General features: G+C 44.9%; 1 protein-coding gene across 3 annotated transcripts in view; it reads right to left on the reverse strand.

Moving 5' to 3' along the window:
• RPTOR (regulatory associated protein of MTOR complex 1) overlaps positions 1-23,012 on the reverse strand; it is a 325,518-nt gene that overhangs the window by 203,368 nt on the left and 99,138 nt on the right. The window lies entirely within an intron of this gene.

Genomic DNA, 23,012 nt, shown 5'->3' on the forward strand with positions numbered 1-23,012 from the left:
TCTAGAAGCAATGCTGCCGTGCAGTTCATGCTGTCTGGGAGCGAGAGGAGTATCAACTGGCCTGGGGAGGTATCCTACTTGCTTTAAAGGGCGAACTAAGGAATACAAAATGTGAGATAATCAAATAAATGTTTATAAATACTCAGACTAACATTTTTAGGCAGTCATACCCAGAATCGGAAATGCCACTTGCTAATACTTACCTGGCAATTCCTCCGAACGGCAGTGGCCAGCTGCTGTTTTGGATAACAGGCCACTACGGGGCCAGCTTCACCCAGAGAGGGGCCTCTGTGTGCACCACATAGCCCACTCACCCCCCTCACCCCCAGGGCTCAGGGCTGGCGAGCAGAGGCTGGGCAACGGCATCACTGGTCCAGTCAGGATGCAGCCCTGAACTGGCAAAAGACTACATTCTTGCCACTGCCCTAGAGATACATCTAGTCTCAGGAACAGGAACAGAGAAACTAATAAAACAGGATGGGCAGCAAGGAACACTGGCTGCCTTCCTCGCCCCTTCGTCTCTCCGGCTCAGCACACCTTGTCCCACCAGAGTGGCTGGTGGGGAGGAAGAAATTTTCCTCTACCCTTCTAGGTCTTTCTGACTGGACTAAGAATTAAACTGACATGTGACTGTTTAACAGGAGAAAATCAAACAAAAGTTTAACAGCACATATACATGGGAGAGGGGCTACCCAGGTGGCGCAGTGGTGAAGAACCTGCCTGCCAATGCAGGAGACACAAGAGACTCGGGTTTGATTCCTGAGTTGGGAAGACCTGGAGGAGGAAATTGCAACCCACTCCAGTATTCTTGCCTGGAAAATCCCTTGGACAAGGAGCCTGGCAGGCTACAGTCCACAGGGTCACAAAAGGTCGGACATAACTGAGTGACTGAGTTCACACACACAGTACATGCATGGGAGAGACCCAGGAAAACTGAGGAACTCACTAAGACGGCTGAAGCCCTCGCCTCAGTTTACCATCTTCAGCTAAAGACAAGAGAGAACGCTGGTGGTGGGGACTTCAAAGGGGAAGAAGGCAATTCAGGCAGAGACTGAAAAGTTAATGTTTGGTAAACAAATGTCTGCTGGGCCCTGCCTAGACAATGGGACACAGAGGGATTTTAATAGACAGACTTTGACGGGTTCAGGTTTATACTGTACTTATCTATGGGGGTGGCTCCCTTCCTCTAACAGGTCCTGCATCTCCAGTCTTGAGGTTCAGGGGAAGGTCTGTTTCTTCCTGAGTCTTTTGGGCATTGGTCATCCATTGCTCTCAGTTTAAAATAATCTGTATGCCACAGAGACATTTGGGGGTGGCAAATTTTGTTCTCCTACAAGGCTGAATGTTTCCGGGCATCAAGCCCAAGCAGGAAGACCTGAGGACAAGCAGCTGAAAGGTTTCTGGAACAGTGTTCTCACAAAGAGAATGGCTGTTCCTCCTCCTTTCTTCCTTTGAACACAACTCTACGGATGTGATGTTTGGAGCTGCAACAGCCATCTTGTGATCGTGAAAGTAGAGTCAAGAAAACAGAGAATCTTCCAGAATCTTGATGCTACTAAACCATATATATATCTAAATCCTGAAATCATTTATCTTCAGACTTCACAATAAACTTATTTGCTGAACCAGAGAAAAGTACATATAATGGCTGAGAGGATGAACTCTGGGGACAGAGAGAGCTGTAGCTCATACTAGGTTTGTGATCTTGGCAGATTATTTAACTTCTCCATACCTCCATTTCTTTATCTGAAAAATGGAAAGGCAGGGGTGGGAGAAAGGGGGAGCTCACAGTTTTTGTGAAGATTAAATGAGTTAATACATAAAAGCTCTTGGAATAGTGTCTGGCACACACTACCATTATTGGAATGGTTACAAATGTTACTTGTTAACCGGAGCATCCCAACTAATCAATTTCCTTCTCCCAGCCCAACAGTGGGTCCTGAGTCCTGAGCCCTCCTTCTGTGCTCTGCCCCCCAAACTCCCCATTCCTAAAGTATTCTGACTGCTTTTCTGCAGATGTCTCTGAAACACAGGAACCAGCCCTGATTCCTCTCCTGTTGTTCCCAGCGCCGCCTACTCCACCGACTCCATGTGCGTGGTCTCCTTCAACCTGCTGTCCCCTCCCGACTCCCTATTTCTCTGCATTTCTCCCAACACTGAACACACTTGCTCACACATACTGAACAGTCAGTCACTTAATATGAAACACACGTTAAGTGAACGAATGTGTTATGTGTTTGTGCTCAGTTGTGTCCAACTCTTTAAGACCCTATGTTCTGTAGCCCACCAGGCTCCTCTGTCCCTGGGATTTTCCAGGCAATACTGGAGTGGGTTGAGATTTCCTTCTCCAGGGGATCTTCCGGACCCAGGGATTGAACCTGCTTCTCTTACGTCTCCAGGACTGGTAGGTAGATCCTTTACCACTGTGCCACCTGGGAAGCCCAAGTAAACTGATACTGTTGGCTATATATATAGGTCAATAAAATCCTATAATTTTCCATAAAATTAAAACTTTCAGATATGTAATGGTTAGGACCAAGAGACTAATGAAGAATGAAAACACAGCTAATTTGACCTAGACAATCTGTCTGTTCAATTTAACCAATTTGTTGAGCCCAAAGCTTGAAGCTCTGGGCACTGGACTGCAGGTGGCAATGGGCTGTCACGTCGAGGGTGAGGGAAGGGGAAGCCTCAGGAAGTGATGTGAAGTCAGACCCAGCCTGTGAGACAGAGGCCACCAGGAGCTCACGGGGCAAAAGCTGGGGGCCCTGCACATGTGCAAACATCACATTCCTGAGCTTCAGAATTTACTGTTAACCTCACTCTGTCACACATTTTAAATCTTAAACATTACACTGTGAAGCCATCCCTTCATACCAGTGAATGAGCACTCTAGTACAGGAAGCAGTCAGAAATAATCAACATAAACTATGCAGACATTTTTCATTTTCAAAAAAAAGAGAATTCTGTGGCTATGCCATGGCACTCGTTTTACATGATTCTTCACACATGCAAAAAAGCACAACATCCAATCTGAGACACAGAGAAGAGCATCCACCAGGCACAGAGTGAGTGCTGGCACAGGGGACCGGTGGGGGGCAGGGGTACTTCTGACCTGTGGCACCTCGCCTGTGGTGGCCGCCTGTGGTGGAAACAGAGCTGCCCCATGGAAAATAGCCACAAGCCACCCAAAGGAATGCACTCTGGTTATGGAACACCCAGACAAAAAGGTTCCACTCCTTGTTATTGACTTCAAAGAAAACAAGAGCTGGCCTTCAGCTCTAACTAGAATTGATAGGTTCAATAAGCTATGTGATTTTCACCCTCACCGCCTCCACCTTAAAGGCTCCCATTAAAATAAATCACACGCAAGAGTTAAAATAAGCTACATTTAAGGGTCCAGAGCAGCATGGTTCAGAACCCCCAGGCTAGGCTGGGTGGCTCACCACCTATCCTCATATACATCTAATTCCTTCTGTTCAGGAAAGTGCCTGAGACATGTGGTCTCATTAAGAGAAAATCATTCTTTCCAGCCTTCCCAGGAGTATTTTCCAGGAGACTGACTCACTGCAGAGAAATCTGAATTATGCAAATGGTTCAGGAAGGAAGACCTAGGAGTAGAGTCCCTTTTAGCTTTGTTTTGTGAAGCATAAACATGGCCACAATTACAAGAGGGCAGAGCCACATGGGATGTGGAGGAACGGGTCTGTTTCCCAAGCTGCAAACTGGGGACTGACTGCATCTGCTCCCGGGGCTGCTGTGGAGAGGATGTGAGTTCATACTGTCAGGGCTGCACCTGGGGTCAGGACACAAGTTATGAGTGACACTACTAAGCTGCAGACACCCCCTGTGCGCGTGCACACACACAGACACAGACACAGACACAGTTCTTCATCTCAGAGACACAAAATCTCAGAAATAAGTAGCAATGGATGTCCACTGGAGGCTGGACAGAGCTGGGAGATTTGACTCCTACAAAAATCTCCTGCCAATGTCCACCCTCTCCAGGCACAAGATGACCCTGCCCTCCTGAAAGGTCACCATCACACTGCCAACTGGCAACATCTTTCCCCATGAGGACAATGAACTCCTCGTGGGGGATCTGTGCTCTGACTCTGATTTAGCTTACCCTCGCTGCTAGAAGGGATTTGGCAGGCAGAGGCAGATGGGAATTTATGGGGTGTAGCAGCTATCCCCATAACGTTAAAAATTATGGAAATAAAAAATATTCTATGAGAAAAATGGGCAAAAGACTTGAACAGACAATTCACAGCTGAAGACAAGGAAATGGCCCATAAATATTCAAAAATGTTCAACTGCACTTACAATAAAAATGAGAGAACATTGCTCCCCTAGCAGACTGCACACACACCGGCACATTAAAGAGCACCACAGGGTCCTCTGAGGATCCGCTGCTTTTATACATTGCTGGTGGGGATTTACATGACCCTCAGGTAGAGCAATCTAACAAGAACCCCAAAAACCTATACATGCATTCTTTTTGACTCAGTGATCATATCACTATGAATTTACCTTAAAGATACACTCTTAACTACACAAAACACATCTGGACAAGGTTATACAGGGCAGTACTGTTTGTAACTGCAAAATACTACAATCATGATGGCATCTGCAGGAGACTGAAAGAACAATGCACATTTATATAGCAGAGCATGAAAGAGTTTTAAAACACAATGAGAGAGACTTTCATGGTGGTCCAGGAAGTTAAGAATCCGCCCGCCAACACAGGGGACGTAAGTTTGATCCCTCGTCTGGGAAGATCCCATATGCCACAGCGCAACTTAGTCTGCGAGTCTCAACTACTGAGCCCAAGCACCTTAGCGCCAGTGCTCCACAAAGAGAGAAACCGCCACGAGAAGCTCCTGCACCACAACTGGACAGCAGCCCCTGCTCAGCGCAACCAGAGAAAGCACGCACACAGCAATGAAGACCCAGCACAGCCAGAATAAACAAAGGAAACAATGAAAGCAAAACACAACGAGAAATCTAGGAACTGATACAGGGTGATTTCCAGGATACACTGGGAAGCAAAAACAAAGCAAGGAGAGCAGTACCTGTAACACAGTACCTTTTGTGTAAAAGAGAGCATGAAAGAAAAAGATAAACATATATGTTCTTATTGTTAAAAAGAAACCTAAGAAAGATAAACCCGAAACTAATGAAATTCGTCACCTGAGCAGGGAGATGGGAACAGCTGCAGGGAGATGATGCTACTCTGAGTGTAACTTCTTGATCGCTCTGACTTGTGGGATTATGTTAATATTTCTTGCGTGTGCTGTAGAACTCACCCACCAAGTAAACACATGGAGGATAACGGGAGCCAAGAGCAGTGAGCACATGAAAGCCTGCCTGCTGGTTCCAAACATCACTCTCCAGTAAAAAGAACCGGGCTCCGTGGAGACATGGCCAACTCCCGGCTCAACAGGAAGGGACAATATGAGCCTGCTACATCCTGTTGTGTCAGAAAGCAAGTGAGTGCTAGAAATTGAAGGGAAGTGTAAAAAAAAAAATAAAAAAGCTTGAAAAGATAACCAACAGTCAAATCTGGGACAACTAGAGCTTCAAAATAAATAATGACAGCAGCAGACTATTCTGCTTAATTTTTTATTTGATGATGATATAAAAGCATGAATGAATCAATAAGTGGGATGAAAAGAAAGCTCTTTCTTATAGTATAATACCAACTAATAAATGTAGAAGGAAAAATGGAATTAAAAAATCAGAAATGGGTAAAGTGGGTGAAAGGGTACAGATTCCAGTTATAAAAATAAATAAGCCATGGGAATTTTTTTTAAAGGAAAAGAAAGGAAAATCAGCACTTGGCAGTCGTCACAGTAATAATAGACAAGAATCATCAATGGATGTAAAATTACAAGGAATGGGATATTTACATCATCTCAAAGTACCCCCCACAAATTACTTATTACTTATAATAAAGGGAAAAATAACAGACAGTCAAGAAACCTGGCCAAAACCATCTCAATCAATGATTAAACTCAGCATCACCAATAAAGGGACAAAAGGACAGCAAGTACCCCTGTGGAGCCGGAGACAGTGACAGCATCACGTCTGCTGTACTCCTGCCAAAATCAAAAGAAAATAAGAGGAAGATGTAAAATGAGAATTAGAAGCACACTGGTCTGCAATGTCAAGAACACGGACTGGGTTGGGGTGTGAGTGGTGCAGTCAGGGGGCAGGCGGGGGTATTGGATGGAGGAAGGGTGAGTGTGAACCAGGGGTGGAGCCCACATGGGGCCGGGGATTCAGGATGTTCTTGGAACAAGTGGCAAAATTTGATTATGAAACAAATTAGACCACAGAATTGAATCAATGCTGCATTTCCTAATTTTGATAAATGTACTATGGTTACGAAGGGGGAAGTCCTTGTTCTTAAAAACTGCACACTAAAGTATTAATGGGTAAAGGGATATGATGTTTACAGATGACTTTCAAATGGTCCAGGGAGAGAGGGAGAGAGGGAGAGAGAGAGAGAGAGAGAGTGTGTGTGTGTGTGTGTACATAGTAACAGATTTGGGGCATGAATGATAAAGAAGTCAAGTCACCTGATAATCCAAAGTGCTCTTCATTTCATAACAGTGCTGCAACAGACAGGCGCTCTATGGGGACACGACAGTTTTGTCAGTGCCATATCCCTGCCCCTGGAAGTGCCTGGCACACAGCAAGTGTGCAATAAATTTTGGTTTTATACATGAATAATGATATGAAAAATAAATGGACAAACAATATCCATTTCCTTTCCACAGAAAACATACATCTCCTGGCAGGGTGCCCAGTCCACTGCTGTGGCAGGTGCGGTGGGAGCCACGTGTGCCTTGGGACAGACTGACTGAGGGGAGGAGAGCGCGCCATCAGCGCCCTGGATGGACAGTGATGGCGGCCAAAGGCAGTGAGAGGCTGTGGGGACTCAACGGAGAGGAGAGAGGCTGAGGAGGCAGAATCCAGGACTTGACAATGGACTAAATGTGGACTAAACGACTGAACCCAGGCATAACCCCAGGTTTCCAGGCCCGGGCAGCAGGGTGGGCAGTAACAATGTGGAGAGGAAACACGCGAGGAGGGGCAGATATGGAAGATCACACAAGGTATGTTTATTCTGGACGTTTACCGACTTCCCACAGGAGGCCTAATCCAGAAGCACAGGGTAAAGTCACATCCCTCTAGGTCGCTGCTCCACGTCTGTGCTGACACCTGCGGCAAAGGTCGCTGGCCTGCCAGAGGTATACTTGTCCAGAAGGACCTTCGGTGGCCTTTCTGTCCTCCATGATTGCAGGCAGGCAACACACCCAGGGGACCGGCTGACAAGGCTGAAAGAGAGGCACTCTAGTCCACGCTAAGAACACAGAGGTATCCAATTTGGTTTTCTTCCGTAGGTCACAGAGGAACCATATTTTATTAAAATGGTGGTGAAGAGCAGTGATAAAACCGAGCTTTCACCAACTGCAGTCATATTAATTAACTGTGTCTACACGTGAAAAACAAGATTTCTTCATACTGCACTTGTATTAGGTTCCTGAGGCTGCTGCAACAAATTACCATGAGGCTGTGGCTGAAAACAACAGAATTTCATTCTCTCACAGCTGCAGAGGCCAGAAACCCGAAATCATCACGCCGGCAGAATCGCGCTTCCTCAGAGCTCTGGGGATGAGTCATCCCTTTGCCTCTCCCAGCTCCCCACGGTGGCTGGTGTGCCCGGGCATTCCAGGGCTGGTGGCCATACTGCGCCCATCTCTGCCTCCATCTTCACAAGATCTCTTCTGTGTCTGCCTCAAAGCTCCCCAGCCCATCTCTTATCAGGATACATGTGACTGCATGTGGGGTCACCTGTCACTCCAGGATAAGCTCTTCCTCTCAAGATCCTTGACTTTATCACATCTTTAGTCACCACAAGGGCTTCCCTTGTGGCTCAAGCGGGTAAAGAATCTGCCTGCAATACGGGAGACCTGGGTTCATTCCCTCGGTTGGGAAGATCCCCTGGAGAAGGGAAAGACTACCCACTCCAGTATTCTGGCCTGGAGAATTCCATGGACTGTATAGCCCATGGGGTCGCAAAGAGTCAGACACGACTGAGCGACTTTCACTTCACTTTCACTTAGTCACCTAAAGTAACTATTTTGCCATCTAAGGTAAAGTTCACAGATTCTGAGGATCAGGATGTGGGTAAGTCTTTTGGGGACCACAATTCAGCCTACCACACATTTTAAACGAGTAATGTCAATTCTAGCTATAGGAAGATCCCATATTACTGACCAATATTTTAATAAACTAACATGATAACAGACAAATTCATTCTTCCTCACTATTTATATAACAGGAAAGAAGATCATAACTACAATAAAAATTTTCTTTATTACCTGACTAGTCAACAAAATATTTCATGAAAATGAGTAAAATAGAATTTTAACTTAATAAAGGTATAGCAAACTTCCATGGTATTGGTATTTACAACAAAAAATGTTCATACATATAAAATTGGTTTTCAACACTGGATAATATCAGCCTTTCCTTCTATTTGTGCCAGCTGCACTCTGACAGCCTGTTTTTAATTGGATGTTGTTGAAACAGACTTAACCATGGTGTTGGACTAACTGTCACCTGTCTGGGGATCACACTGCAGTGTAAAACATCCACATAAAACACATACACTCCAGACAGCAGTGTGAAAAACTGAACACAATCTGCACTGAGCAACTTGAAACCTTCAGACCTAGGTAAAAACACTGGTATTTCCACCAGCAGTTATTCTGCTTTTTAATTTAGTTTGAGACAACACTTAAAGGTGTTTTTTTTTCCTAAGAAGATATTGATCTGAATCAAAAAATAAAAGGAGTTACTACACAGCCAGTATTTAGAGACCACGTTTTACTGACACATTAACTGACCTTCCACAGAGCTCATGATGCTGCTACAGAGACCCTGCTTCCCAGGTAGTGCTATTGGTGAAGAATCTGCCTGCCAATGCCAGAAACACAAGAGATGCAGATTCAATCCCTGGATTGGGAAGATCCCCTGGAGGAGGACCCACTCCAGTGTACTTGCCTGGAAAATTCCATGGACAGAGGAGTCTGATAGGCTACAGTCCATGGGGCTACAAAGAGTTGGACATGACTGAGCTCACACACACTCCACTGCTAGTGTTTAGAGACCACGGTTTACTGACGCATTAACCAACCTTCCACAGAGCTCATGATGCTGCTATAAAGACCCACCCTCCGAGATCTACAATCCATGGGCCAGACCACCTGCCTCAACACGCCCACATATGCATCAAATGCAGGGCTACTGGCATTGGAAACGGGCTCTTCTCTCCGTCACCTCTTCCTGTTTTGCACTATCTGAACAAGAATTTATGGCAAAAAACAAATGCCAGCTAGACATGAGAAAACCACACTTCTAACCCCATTCGTTGAGTTTAGAGAGGTTCTATCTCCCTATGCACAGTAACAACTATGCCGGGCAAGGCAGAGGATTCACCCATCGACTCCTCAGGGGGCCACAACCTTAGGATCTGCACAAAAGCCAACTTGGGAAGATGGATACCGACCCACAGGAGAGGGAATGTCACGTGAACCCTGCGGGGTCACAATGCTTCCATGTTTGGTCTTCCCCATCATTCACCAAGGGAGCTCCATCTGAAATGACCATGGGATTTCACAGGAACCAAAACTGTTTCTCACTGGGAAAAGGTTAGGGATCCCGTGTGCCCTCGGGAGCAGGAAAACACAACTGAGCCTTGGGAAAGAATGGGCATTTAGAGGAAAGGAAGGAAGAAGACTGAGAAATACAGGCTGAAGGACAAAGCCAAGAACTCAAGACAGACGTTCCCACCCCAAAGAACATTTCCATTTCTCCAGTACGAGAGCCCCAGGGAAGAAAGAAGGATTCGTTTTGAGACAATCACCGAAGCAGAAACATTTCATGCAAAGTCTGAAACACAGAGCTGGTGTTTTAGGTCAAGACACACCTGGAAGTGAAGGGTTGGGCATGTACTTCTGTAAGTCCTGCAGCAGACAAAGCCACGCTCCAATGTGATAAACCGGAGACACCAAACAACCATGACGCTCCCAGGGTTCTAACTGAGAACATCTGGAGATGTTTAACTCTGGGACAGGGACCATCTTTCCTCCTTCCCTGTAGCCAGAGCTCTGGGAAAACAATGGAGACAGACTGGCACCAGCATTCTTCCTCACCAACTGTTAACCCAACATGCTGGAAGGGGGCGTTAATTAGTCAAAATAGGAGAAAAGTAAGGTTGGTAATGGATGAGATCTGGGTACACTCAATGCAAAACTGAGGGATTCCAATCGCAATGAGCTTCAAAGTAGAAATATTAATTCTGAAGGCACATCAACTCCTGGGGTTTCCCAGGTAGCTCAGCTGGTAAAGAATCCGCCTGCAATGAAGGAGACTCCAGTTGATTCCTGGTTCGGCAAGATCCCATGGAGAAGAGACAGGCTACCCACTACAGTATTACTGGGCTTCCCTGGTGGCTCAGAGGGTATAGCATCTACCTGCAATGCAGGAGACCTGGGTTTGATTCCTGGGTTGGGAAGATCCCCTGGAGGAGGGCATGGCAACCCACACCAGTATTCTTGCCTGGAGAATCCCATGGATAGTAGAGCTTGGTGGTCACAAAGAGTCAGACACAACAGAGAGACTAAGCGTGAGCACGAGTACATCAACTCCATATAAGCCATCGGGATTTAAGTTACTAAATGATGTATTTTCTCCAAAGCAAAAATCAATCATTTGCAGGCTCAAATTTAGGCTGAGAGACACAAAAGAGAAATACAAGAAATCCTTAAGTTTACATGCATTCAAGTAGGTCTATAAAGGTATCCTACTATTCCTGAGCACTAATCCGAGAAAAAAGTAAACAAAAAGTTACAGTAACATCATTAATTACCATCCCCAAAAAACTTAACTCAGATAAAAGAAAAGAAAGCCGCTACGTTGCCTCTCCTTACTGACATGGGGCTCGTGGTGGTAGACCTCAAGGTCAGCTGTGATTCTTCACCCAGGAAATGTGCCCCTACAGTTTCTTTCGCATTGTTCTCAAGACATCAAACTTGCATCCAGAGAAAAGGAAAGAACAGAGGGATAATCACTAGGGGACACTATGAATAATCAGGAAAAGCAGAGGCCATTTCTTGTGAAGTGAGAGAGAGAAATGCCTGGGAGATGACAGTCACTGCTGGAAAAGCAATAAAAGGAAATTGCCCCACCAGATGGAGCAGTAAAAACCACTGCCTGGGAGGTGAGTAAGCAGAGGGCTGCAGTGCCACAGGCGAGCAGAAAATCTCTGTGGAAGGCTCTAGCCTATACAGATGAGGAGTCACTGAACAGATGACACGCTCAGTCCATGATGACTCAATCCATAGTTCTAGCCCATGGTTTGCTCCACCCTGTCTGTGCTTTTTTTAAAAAACATGTACATATCTTGAGTTAGAAAACATGAATGAGTGACTGTCTACTAGCTGTCAGGTGTCATACACAGCACAACTATAAGCAGACATATCATACCTGTTCTCTAGTTATTTTTTTCTTTTGAAATAATCTTAGACTCAGATACACTGAAAAACTAGCACAGAATTCCCATTTAGCCTTCACCCAGCATCCCCTAAGGTAAGCACCTTATATAACAGTGCAATTAATAAAAGTGGAAAATTTACGCTGGTACAATACTATTAGCATATCTACAGACCTTACTTGAACTTTATCAGCTGGTGAAGTCGCCGTGGTCCCTTCCTGTCTGAGAGTCAATGAAGGACCCACATAACATGTGGTCCTCAAATGTCCCCTGTCTCATTTAATCTGTGACAAGTCCCCAGTCTCTGGCCATCCGTGAACTTCACAGTCTTTAAAAACACCAGGCAGTTCTTTAGTAGCCTCTTCCTCAGTTTTTGGGTTCTCGGCTGTGTGTTCCCTTGGAGCATATTCAGGTGGACCAAAATGTTTGGTTATCAGTGATGAGAACTCTGAACACTTGATTAAATCAAGTCTGCCAAATTTCTATACTGAAAAGTTGCTATTTCTCCCTTTGTAATTAATAAGTATCTTCTGGGGGAAGACTTCATGATCTTTGAACTATATCTCAACATTCCTTCCAAGACTAATTTTGGCATCTGTCAGTGACTCCTGCCTATAATAAACAAGGCTACCCTGAATGGCACTGTGCATGGGTTTCTGAATTTTGGCAGTGTATCTTCAGTGTCAATCCCTAGAAGTGGAATTGCTAGGTCACAAGGTGAGTACGTGTGGAACTGTTTTCAGTCATGAACTCCCCTCCAGAGTGAGGTACCAGTCTGTACTCCCACCAGCAATGAGGAGGGGGCCTGTCTCCCCACTGTCTTGCCAATAGAATGTCTTGTCATCCTTTTTAATTTTCACCAGTCTGATAAGTAAAGAATGGGGACATCTGAGTGAAACTTCACTTTGCATTTCTCTGAGTATGAGCTTCAGTGCTTTTTCATATTTTTAAGGCCAATCTTCATATCTCTTATGTGTGTGGATTATCTGGTCATCTCTTCTTCCTGCTATCACATTTGTGATTCCTGGATAATCAGCAATTGTTAGTACATTATGGACACTAAGCCCTTTGTGTGTGGTTTGTGTGCTTTTTCCCTCCCACCCCACCCCATCCCCTCACTCCCAGTTTGTAATTAGAAAGCCTTTCCCTACACTGAGATAACAGGAACTCTCACCCATGTTTCCTTCCAGGGTTTGCAGAGTTTCACATTTTACATTTATGTCCCTGGTCTATTTGTAGCTTTTTCTTGTATATGGTGTGAGGAATGGATTTACTTTTATTTTTTTCCAAACAAGTACCTAGTCGCCCCAGCACCATTTACTTAAATGGCTGCCTCAGATGAGATGTCATATTTATGATATATTTCCATTTGTACTTGGGTTTACTTTCGATGATTTTAGTTCTATACTCCTGGTCTATCTGTCTCTCGGTGAGCCGCCAGCAGCAGGCTGTTTTAATTATGGGAGCTTTTTAGGATGTTCTCATGCCTGGCAGGGCCAGTCATCCCAGGTGGGTTTTACTTTTCGGTCTTTTTCCCGGCTACTCCATGTTTGTTTTCCCATATATACTTTAATATCAACTTGTGTAACTTCATTTTTTTTTAAGTGTCAGTATTTTTACTGGGACTGCATGATGTTCATGAATGAACTGGGGAGAATGGAAACTTTTATAAATCCAGGTCATGCCCACCTAGAAGGGGAGGCTTCCCAAGGTGCTCAAGTTATCTTCTATGGTTTTTAGGGGTGTGTTAAGTTGACCTCAGAGTTTCACACATTTCTTCTTTATTTCTACAACTCTCCTGTGGCCCTAAAGCAGCCTTAGACAATATACAAAGAAGTGGGTGTGGTTAAGTTCCAATAAAACTTTATTAGCAAGAAAGGCAACAAGTCCAGGGGCCTTAGTTCAGTGACCCTTGCTTTTGTGAATGTTCTGCTGGTTAGAGAAAAAGTTATATGAGCCCCAATTGTTTGGTTCTCTTTTGCAAACAGGATCCCAACTTTCCCTCTTCTGCTTCTTTTCCCCTCGACACCCAAATGCCAAAGGATGCTTCTCTCTCGCTTTCTGCCTTCTTCTCATGCAGACTCTTTAAGCCCACAACCTATAACCCATGCTCTGCTTTACCAGCCAGTTTGCTCAGTGCTCTTGGACTACTCAGACAGGACTCAGACTTCTGGGCAGTGGTCTCCAGTCACGCTCAGTCCCTGCTCCGAGCCCTCTTCTTCTCATTTTCCAGCAGGTGTTCCTGGCTCCCTTTGCAGAGCCTGCTGGGGGCCAGGAAGGTGGGGTGGATAATTGAGCTTATATGTTGAGATTTGAGTTTCTCATTATTTTCAAGTTTTGGCATATCATGTCTTTATGCTGAGGACACAGTTTTTATACTGTGCTCAGTCTCCCGCTTCTTGTTTTTCTACACTGCTTGGGAGGAAATATTTGGAGACGGGAATGTAAGACACAACCACTGTCATCAGCTCTGAGAAGTCTCTACTTCCTGTTTCCTTGAAGCCTAGAGACTAATAAGCAATACTGATACCAATACCAAAATCAAGATGATGAGGGTAACAACAACAGTAATAATAATGTATATCTATACAGTACAGATATCTTACAGAGTGAAAATAACATCCTTTGGGAGAACAAAGGAGTGGGCATCTCTCTGAGGGTTTGTTTTGTCATTATTTTTTAAGATGCTAAGGATTAAGGATTCAGGGAAGGCTCCTGAACAAAATGACATCAAAGATGAGACCTGAAGCATGAATAGAGTCCAGTGGGCAGAGGAAGAGAAAACTTGCAGGCATAGGGCAGGAGGAAGGTCAAGCGCTCTAGACGCTGAGAGTCAGTTGGAGTCAGTGTGGTGCGCGAGGACTGGGGCTGCAGTGAGAGCAGAGACCAGATCAAAGTGACTTTTCAGGCCAGTTAAAGAGTTTTAGACTTTGTACTGGGGCCAATGAAAAGCTATTAAAATGCTTCAAGTAGGCCAAAATCCCTCTGAAATGAAACCCATAATGTCCCCAGAGTGGAGAATAAGTGCCAAGTTCAGGAATTACTGCACAGTGTTAGGGTTACACTTTCTTTATTGTACTTCAAAAACACTGAGAAAAGTTATGATAGTTTGAAAAGCATAGAATTTCTAAGTATCTCTAAGAGCACAATATAAAAGGCAAACATTAAGGTGACAGCTAAGAGAGAAAGAGATATATTTACTGCTAACGGTAAGAAAATGCTTATTTTCTTACCACAATAAGGGCTTCTCACAACAAACTCCTGTCACAATAAACAAGCAAAAAAATAATAAATATGAAACACCGTCTTCACCCAGGGGCAGCCTCTGACCATGCCAGGCCCATGGCCATCAGACCCCGTCTCTGGTCACTGGAACCTAAGCCTACTGTCTTTTTACTGCTCTTGGTTTTAAAGGCCTGCCTTTAGCTGATTATTAAAACAAAAGTCTTCCTACAGTGTTGGCTGTAATTAAATAACATGAAGTGTTGCTATTTAGAGATCACCAGCCTACAAACCTGGTTATCCGGTCCTGGTTCTGCACCTCCTAGTGGCAAGCCTTCTGCATTCCTGGGCCTCCAGTCTTCACAGAACACATGAGAAGGCCAAGCCAGAGGCCTCGCAAGGCCCTGGTTCCAGCAGTCATGCAGCCGCCCAGGGACTGACACCAGCATTCTGCACATGCTGCCCTGCATTCAGCTGCACTTACCTAGCTACTCCCTGGCCCCCAACTCGACTCTATTCAAACTGCCCACTGCTACCTCCCAAGCCCCCACACACTCACTGGTTCAGGGTCGGTGAATGGACATCCCAGCAGGCAGCGCCTAACGTGGTCAAGGCATGGGGACAACCTTGGCTACTCCACCTGCCCTCTTCAGACTTCAACTCAAAGATGACTAGGGGTGTTGCTCTCTGGGCACCCAGATGCCTGGTGCTCGTCCTCATGGAACAAGAAGAGCTGAGGGTTCTTTTGACATGCTGGCCATTTGCTCTTTCTCTTGATACTGTTTCCCATGGTTTAAATCAAAGCTGGGGGTCACTCACTTCCCTCAGAAATGTTTGTGTTTAATCAAATTGCATTCGCTACTCATCAGTGCTTAACCACTTATCTACTGGAACTTTCTTTGACAATTATGCGTCTGCATAGACCCTATGCACTTCTTTTCCTCTCTTAACACAAAGCTTGTTAACTTAAAAATTTCCAGAACTACCTTCAATTCTCAGGTGAACTGAATCCTATCCACCTACTGCATACAGTGCTTTATCACTGAAAATGGCTATCCTTGATATTAGGCGCTCAGTAACCTTTTCTACTTCTTTCAGAAACTGTCAGGTTGTGCCATTCAGACTTGTGATTTAGTGCAACTCACGTTCTCGAAAACACTGCATCATACAGCTCAACTTTAAGATTAGGACCTGGAACTATTCCATCCCTGGAAGGAACAAGCAAGGAGTCACATTTGCAGCAACATAAAGACCCCAGACAAGAAAATGTCCAGCAACCTGGTGGGTGGACCTGGGTTCCTAAGCTACCCTCCCATCAAAAAACGATGGGAAAGGCTTGGAGTGGTGAAGCAGATGGACAGGCAAGAGGACACCTTCTCAGACACCTTCTAAAAAATCAGATGAGCTGGTGTGAAATTGAATAATACTCTAACCATACACTGAAGTGGGGAATCCAGTCAGGCAAACAGAGGAAGAAGTCAGATCTCACCTGAATGGCAAGTGCCAAGCCCAGTGCTGGAGCGTGGGCATTTACAGTCACAAGTAGCCTGAGGACAGGAGACAACGCCCAAGGTCCAGGCTGGCTAGGGAGTCCAAGAGATGGCCCTCCAGAAAGGTGGTGTGCCTGCAGAGGACTACAGATTCAGAGTAAAGTTTACCCACAGTAAAACCACCCCATCAAGCGGCAGCACAGAAAATGATCCATCTCTAATCTTGGGAGTAAGTGGAGAGGGAGGAAAAGCACATTTTCAATGCAGCTCAACCTCATAATGTCCTTGTTCCCCAAATGTAATCTGAATCTAATCCTGAGAGAGTTCTGAGACAGATCAGATTGAGAGGAAGTCCAAAGAACAGCCAGCCTGAACTTTTCAGTTGTCAATATGTGCCATATGATCCAGCAGTCTCATTCTTGGGCATCTCGAGAAAAGTCAAAATTCAAAAAAATACATGCACCCCTATGTTCAGAGCAGCACTATTTACAACAGCCAAGAGATGGAAGCAACCTAAATGTCCATGAACTGATGATTAGATAAAGAAGATGTGGTACCTATACACAATGGAACATTACTCAAACAGAAGTAAGAATGAAATGCCATTTGTGGCAACATGGATGCAACTAGAGATAACCATACTAAGTGAACTAAATCAGAAAAACACAAATATTATATGTGGAATCTAAAATATAACACAAAAGAAACTTATTTACAGAAATAGACTCACAGACGTAGAAAATAAACTTACGGTTACCAAAGGGGAAAGGCAGTGAGGGAGGGACAAATTTAGAAGTTTGGGATTAGCAGATACAAACCACTATATATAAAATAAACAGAATCTAAAAAAGAATGGATATATGTATATGCATAACAGAGTCACCTTGCTGTACACCTGAAACTAACACTACATTGTAAATCAACTATACCTCAATAAAAGTTTTCATTAAAAAATTCAACACTCTTAACAACAACAAGAAAAAAAAAGATAAATAACAAGGTCCTACTGAATAGGACCTATATTCACTATCCTGCAATAAACCATAAAGGAAAAGAATGTGAAAAAGAACATGCACATATACGTACAACTGAATCACGTTGCTATATACCTGAAACTAACACAACAATGTAAATCAACTATATGTCAATGAAAGTTTTTTTTAAAAAAAAGGAAAACACACAAAATAGGAAAAGTTTTACAAGATTCATATGGAAGAGGGAATGGGGCAAAAGCAATATTTGAATAGGTAATGGCTGTGAAATTATCAGATATTATGAAAGATGCCAGTACCTAAAATGTAGAAGCCCAATAAATCATTAGCAGCATGACTAGAAAGAAATTTACACTAAACACATAATAAAGGATCTCCAGAGCCCTAGACAAAGAGAAGCTCTCAAAGTAGACAGTGAAAAGATACAGACCACTCTACAGGAGAAGTGGTTAGACTGACAGCTGACTTCCAGAGAACAAAACTAGAAAGCAAAAATGTGGACTCACAACTTCAATGTACTGCAAGAAAATGAAGTGTCAGACAACTCTATACCCAGTACTTTCTAAACAAGAGTACATAAAAATACATCATGTTGATGGAAACTAAGAAAGTTCATCCCAAAAGAGAAAATACAGACAAGGAAATTCTAAAGAATGAGCTTCAGACAGGAGGAAAATGATTATGGTGGGAACTTTGAGATGCAAAGGAACTGGCAAATTTCTGGAATAAATGTAAGCAAATACTAACTGTATATAAAAATAGTAATACAATCCTGGCTGTATCCTCTCTGAAAAGGCCTAGAAAAAATGGCCAATGCAGTATCAATGAATATCCCCAGCTCTGAGACTCTGGTGTTGAAATACAAATTTCTAACCTAAGGAAACCAAATGTATTGGAAAAATGGGACAAGAAATGTACAATATGAACCTGTCCCATCTTGTCACAACCAAGAGCAGGGCAGCTCTGCAGGAGAATGGCAGACAAAGGCACTACTCCTTACAAGAGATACAAAGTTCCTGGTTCCCTGGGGGAAGCAGAAAAGCCTAGTATTCCAGGGGACCGTTTCAAGTACCGCTCCCGACCATTTGTCTAAGAAAGTCTAGTATTTATGCATCTCATCTAGGAATATTCTATTAGCCTCTTAGCAATCTCTTTTGTAAGAATTCTTCTCAGAAATGCTAATAAATAGATGAAGCCAAGACTGAATGTAATTTCTCCAAATTTGCAATAGAAAATGTCTACAGGTGATAAATAATCTTGATCAATCTAAATTAGAGACATGTAAAAAGAAAAGGTTCCCTTAGCAGCAGTAAGGACTGCTGCTGCTGCTGCTAAGTCACTTCAGTCGTGTCCGACTCTGTGTGACCCCATAGACGGAAACATGGCACCAGTTTCCCTGTTGTACCAGAAACTTCTGTGAATCATCGCAAATCTCCCCAATTTCTCACAGCTTGACTCCCCTCCTTTTACGGCCTTGGGGCTAGGCTCCTATTTTAAGGAACAAGTGGTCACCTAGGTATCCTTCCTCCAGGCTCTCCAGGCACCACCATCATCAGGACCAATCATCCTCATATTCTCAATGCATCTTTGATCACAATCTGAGATACTTCAAGCTTAGAACCAATTTAGAAGGATTAGCAAATACTCCCGGAGAAGGCAACGGCAAGCCACTCCAGTACTCTTGCCTAGAAAATCCCATGGACGGAGGAGCCTGGTAGGCTGCAGTCCATGGGGTCGCTACGAGTCGGACATGACTGAGCGACTTCACTTTCCCTTTTCACTTTCACACATTGGAGAAGGAAACGGCAACCCACTCCAGTGTTCTTGCCTGGAGAATCCCAGGGACGGGGGAGCCTGATGGGCTGCCGTCTATGGGGTCACACAGAGTTGGACACGACTGAAGTGACTTAGCAGCAGCAGCAAATACTCCAATGCAAAACCATTCTCTTCTTGGTATGAGGGCAAGACTTTAGCTAATAAACATCAGCCAGAACGGTGCCTAAGCCAGAAAGTGCAGATTTTCTCCAGTATCTGTTCCACACTTTCCCTGAATAATAGAACCCCCAATTTTTATGCGGACATAGACAATTTTCTCAGTCTCCCAGTGAGAGTGCTAAGTATAAATTTTAAGAAACATCTAGAAAGGTAAAGAGAGGAGGGCCTTCCCTCCTACTTAGTCCTTCTTGTAAGGTGAAATGTGTATGTAATGGTTGGTGCTCCAGCAGTCATCTTGGACAGTGAGGTGACTGAAAGGGTAAAAATCCTTGCTAGGTGCCAAGGGTCCTGATATTATAGACCCCCTAAGAGCCCTGAATGGCTACTTCTGGATAATCTTCATGTGAGGGAATTTCAATTTTATTTACATTCCTATTATTTTTCTCCCTGTAATTCTTAACCAAACTAAATCCCAGTGCAGAGAGATGTGAAGGTGACAATCATGAAGGGAGTATGCAGGCCACTGCTCCCCTGCTTTTGTCTCTGAGTCTAAGAAGATTTATTAGTCAAGTAAGTACCTGCTCAAAAATCTATTTTGTGATGTCAGTCCTTTGTTTCCCCAAAGTCCATCTATTACCCATTATATTTTAAAAAGGAGCAATGGGTTCAATGTACAATGGAAGTATTTGTTGGAACGTAGCCAGCGGAATGGAAGGCTACACCAGTTACTGTGAAATTGAGCCTACAGTTAAATGTTAGTGATGACAACTGTGTCCTTCACAAGCTCCATGCTCACTATGTGCACAAAGTACAGTGTGTACGTTACAATCTTCCCTGTATTGTTGAGACGGCATCACCTGTGACCTCATGCAAAGCTCTTTCTCTTCCCATTCTTTTAAGACACTTTAAAAACATCCCTTTGTAACTTTAGCAAGCCCCCTTCTCCACCCCATTTTTAAGTGTCCTTTCTAAAGGAATCTTAATCTACTGGAAATCACTATAAACGGGTCGTTGAAGTATTTCACTCAGCACCTGACAAACAGGCCAAGTAGATACATCCTTCTCAGGAAAACAGAAAAGAAACCAACAACTATAGCAAGTGAGGGCTCTGATTTACCCACAAAGCCTCAGCAGGAACATACACACTCACCGTAAGTTGATTACCAGGAACCAGGAGGAGGGATGAAGGCCCTTGCCATGGCCTGGGGCTCCTGTGGAGAGGGGAGCGAGGCTGGGCAGTCAAGAGAAGATGCGGGTGACAGGAGCGCTAAAGGGAAGGAATCATGCTCACCAGGGTGATACCAGAGAAAGCACCTCATACTGTGGACTCTGAAAAATGAAGAAGGAACAGGAGAGAGAAACTCAGGAGATGGCCCAGCAGGGTGAAACCCCGTGTCCCGCACCAGAGCCAGGCGGTGGGAGCACGGAGCCTGCTGGGGTGGCGGGAGCTCCAGCCTGCGGAGGATCTGCACCCCTGATGGAAGAGACCCTCAGGGCTACACAGAAGCGTTATGTTTAAGAGTGACCGGAAACGGTAAGGAAAGGGAGTTGGGGGTGGGAGATGGCCAGATAATCCAGGTTAAAGGTCAAGATGAAGACTTCCCAGGTGGCACAAATCTATTCAGACACAATGAATCTGGAGACGGTGAAGTGATGCTGTGGACTGTCACAGACGGACAACCCAGGAGAGACAACAGGTCAGGCCTGAAGAGGCGCCCAGAAACCACAGCAGTGACGACTGGGGAGGAAAATGCATCGATTCTCTGAATTAGTGTCAGCTTAAGGAGGGGAGAGAAGGAGAGGGGAGGGAAAAGAAAGGAAAAGGAGTGATGGACCCCAGAGGAGGAACGTGCCAGTGTGAAGACAGAGCACAGAGTTACCTGCCATTGAGTGGTTTGGGCCAACCTGGGTTTAGGGAGGAAATATCACAGGGGCACTGTAAGAATAAAAGACTACTGACCGGGGATGGTGCTGGGGCACTGGCCAGGGCGGGGGACGGGTGCTGAAACCAGCGTTTGTGCAGGAGGGCTGCATGACTAGGGGTCCCGTGGCCTGCAGAACCCTTGGAGGGACAGAGGGCAGAAGGTCACACTGAGCTCCCAGGGACCCAGACCTGAGTACAGATTCCACCCATGTGAGCGAGACCGACATGCAGGCCCAGCCGGCAGGGGAGTGTGTGGCAGCTCTGGCCTGGAGGGCCCAGGGCAGAGGGAGCTGCCCTCGGCACCCCCGAGACTACTAAGCCGCTTCCCTTCATGATGTTCAACTTGTCCTTAAAAACACTGGCCGGGAACGAAATCTGACATTTAAAATGGTTGTTTTGAACAAATTCAACATGTTCAACACTCCGGCCAGCAGGAAGCGGAGTGGCTGTCCTCACATGGCTCCACAACAGGACCTCCTCTGCCCACGAGCCCCAGGCGGCTGCTCTGCCGCACAGAACACTGAGACAGAAGGTTCTGGGAAATAAACAGGGAGGAGTAAAGGTTGCCAGGAAGCCAGACAGAAAAGAAATACACAATGTGAGAGGGAGCATCAAATTTTTCATTTTCTCTCTTTCAAAATGAATAAGGAGCAGGACTATGAAATTTATCACAAACCTTTAAAATACAAACAAGGCACTATTACCATGCAAACAGCAGGCACAGCACTGTTCATTTGCAAGAGCGTGGGGCTTGTGGCAGAGGCCTGCTCAGGGAGGCGAACTCGGGAGGGTCACCCTTCTGCCATAGAATTCCTGGCGCTCTATGAGCCAGCCCTCCCTGTGGCAGTATGGAAGGGCGCCCCCTGCAGGCTCTGTCCTGAGGGAGCACTCCTGAGGTGAGGCCTCCCTGATCAGTGTCCAGGCACTGAGCCCACTGAGCACAGTCACCTCTTCTCAGAGAGCCCCCCTCCCAGAGTTCAAGACTTAAAGACTGGTCCTCACAGCTCCTAAGAAAGATGAAAATATAACTCTGTACTTTACAAAGGTTGCGACTCAGTGACTCAGTCATGTACAACTCTATAGCCTGCCAGGCTCCACTGTAAATGGAATTCTCCAGGCAAGAATATTGGAGTGGGTAGCCATTCTGTTCTCCAGGAGATCTTCCTGACTCAAGGATCAAATCCAGGTCTCCTGAATTGCAGGGAGATTCTTTACTGTCTGAGCCACCAGGAAGCCCTTACAAAGGTTACTCATTGGTAAAAACAGATGAAGTTGGGAAAAAACCTTGGAAATTATCAGTGCAACCTTAGCCTGCTGGAAGGTGAAAGATGAACTGACCCTGCCCTTCAGGAGACAAGATAAACTGCCTTCCACCACAGCATTTGCAGTCTGCACAACCAACGGCCCCAGGCTAAATGACCCACTTGAAAATCAATGTTTCTTCTTCCCAAATTACACATCGGCATTGAATCTCCCTTAATTCTCAGGTTCCAACAACTGAAGACCAGTCTTCCCATTTGAAGGTTTTCAGCAAAATGACAGATGCTTGAGGATTTTCCCATTAAATGATCTCACCGAAAAAGTTAATTTGTATCACAATATTGCATCTCTGGTGGGAAACAAATGAATAAAATGCTACAATAAACTGGTTTATCATGCCTTATCACAATCACAACCACACTACTTATTTCACTAAAATCTTTCAAATCACCTCTATGATCTTATGTCCAAACTCCAATTAGTCAAGGAGTCCTGTCTCTGCCCCATGAAACCTGAAAGAATATTAACGTTTTTCTCTAATCTGTCATCCACTTGCTATGCTGGCCCCCAGAGACACAGCTAAACAAAGGTGAGGGCAAGTGAAGGATATGACTACCAGG

Source organism: Moschus berezovskii, chromosome 20, assembly GCF_049115385.1.
Source record: "Moschus berezovskii isolate FMDL1 chromosome 20, NW_MosBer_1.0, whole genome shotgun sequence".
Taxonomy (NCBI): domain Eukaryota; kingdom Metazoa; phylum Chordata; class Mammalia; order Artiodactyla; family Moschidae; genus Moschus; species Moschus berezovskii.